We start from the raw sequence: 1910 nt of genomic DNA on the forward strand, positions 1-1910 counted from the left end.
CCCGCCCCACGAGCTGAGCTCCAGGGACCTGTGTCATCTTGTCCCTGCCTTATCCCCAGCACCTGGTCTAGTGTTGGGTGCACATGTGTGCTTAATCTCTGTCACGTCCAACTCCTTGCAACCCCTTGGACTGTAGCCCGCCAGGCTCCTCTGTCCATGGGATTCTGCAGGCAAGAGTCCTGGAGTGGGTTGCCATTTCCTTCGCCAGGGGATCTTCCCGACCCAGGGATCGAACCTGTGTCTCTTGTATTGCAGGCGGGTTCTCTACCGCTGAGCCTCCAGGGAAGCCCGCCTGGTGGTGCACAGTGGGTGTGTAATAAATGCCCACTGAAAGGACAAACAAGTTGGAGTGAGCACAGAGTCTGGTGGAGTGGAGCCCAGTGCCGTGAGGGAAACTGGCAGGAGAGGCAGTGGGGCAGGCGGGCAGTCCCTGGGGTCCTAAGGACCTAGGCTGAGAAAGGGGGGCTGGCTGTCCCTTGTGAAGGGCTTGACATGCTCGTGAACTCAGAGCTGGTTCTCTCAGTGTCCTCTCTTGGAGTCACACTGAGGTGAGCCCATTAAAGGCTCTGACAAGTCCTGCAGAAAGGAGACAGACCTCTTGGACTCGGTTTACCTCACTGTTCCCCAGACAGGCCTGACCACATCAGCCTCGCTGGTTGAGGCACGCCAGTGGCTGTCCCACAGGACATGAGCATGGCCTGGTAGCTCTGCATTTGCCAGAGGCCCCTCGCTGAGGGGAGAGGACCCCTTGGAGGCAGAACTCTGAGCGGTGGTGGCCCCTGGGCTCAGGCTGAAGCAGCTGTGCCCAGCCCGTGGTGGTGACCAGGAAAGCACTAAAGTGGCAGGTTTGAGACGCATTGGGAGGTGACAGCAAAGGGACCAGCAGATTGACCGGGGCAGAGACGGCGGGCGGGAGGGGAGGCCCAGGCCTCTCCAGCTTGATGGGTGAACAGCTACTGAAACAGAAGAGCCAGGCCCAACCCGAACCGGAACCCTGTTAGGACCCGGAGCATGAGCTTTTGGACATGCTCCAGGGACTGACCTTGGGGACCCCACATGGGCTGGAGGTCTGCCCTGCAGGAAGTCATGCCTGTGCGGCCAGACCAGCCCCCGTGCCCCACCCACCCTACACACCCTGCCCAGGGGCACCTGAGAGAGACTCCTGGGCTTCCTGGGCCCTCAGGGTCAGGGAGCGTTCCTCAGGGGCGGGAACAGTGTGGGGCGGGGTGGGGGGCAGAGGAGGGTCCCCAAGGACCCAGGCCCATGGGGTCCCAGAACAGGATTGAGCTGGGCAGTGAGCCCTGAGAAGGGCCGCCAAGGCAGGACAGGAACTGATGATCCTGGTTCTCTGTTCTCAGGGAGGGACCCAGTCCTGATGGAGTCCAGGCAGCCACTCAGGTGCCAGGCAGGCAGGGGACCACGCCAGGTGAGCCTCAGGACCAGGCCAAGCCAGTCCCATCCACCTGCGACCTCGAGCAAGGGGGTGTGGCCACAAGCTGGGGATGTGGCCACGAGCTAGGGGGTGTGGCCACGAGCTAGGGGGTGTGGCCACGAGCTAGGGGATGTTCCCCCAAGATCTCAGCCAGCAATGGGGTCTGAGAAGGGTGATGAGCACAGCAGGGCGGGTTCTCGCTTGGCCAGGGCAGACAGACTTGACCCCCTGGCAGGGGTTGCACAAGCCCAACCATGACTTACGTCTCTGCCGCCCTGGGCCTGTATCCCCATGTGTACAAAGCCACTTTAGCCCTGAGCACAACCAGGGCTTCCCCGGTGGCTCAGTTGGTAAAGAATCTGCCTGCAATGTGGGTTCGATCCCTGGGTTGGGAAGATCCCCCAGAGAAGGGAACGGCTACCCATTCCAGTATTCTGGCCTGGAGAATCCTATGGACAGAGAAGCCTGACGGGTTACA

The sequence above is a fragment of the Bison bison genome, unplaced genomic scaffold (genome assembly GCF_000754665.1).
Source record: "Bison bison bison isolate TAMUID 2011002044 unplaced genomic scaffold, Bison_UMD1.0 scf7180017864079, whole genome shotgun sequence".
In the NCBI taxonomy this organism is placed as follows: Eukaryota; Metazoa; Chordata; class Mammalia; order Artiodactyla; family Bovidae; genus Bison; species Bison bison.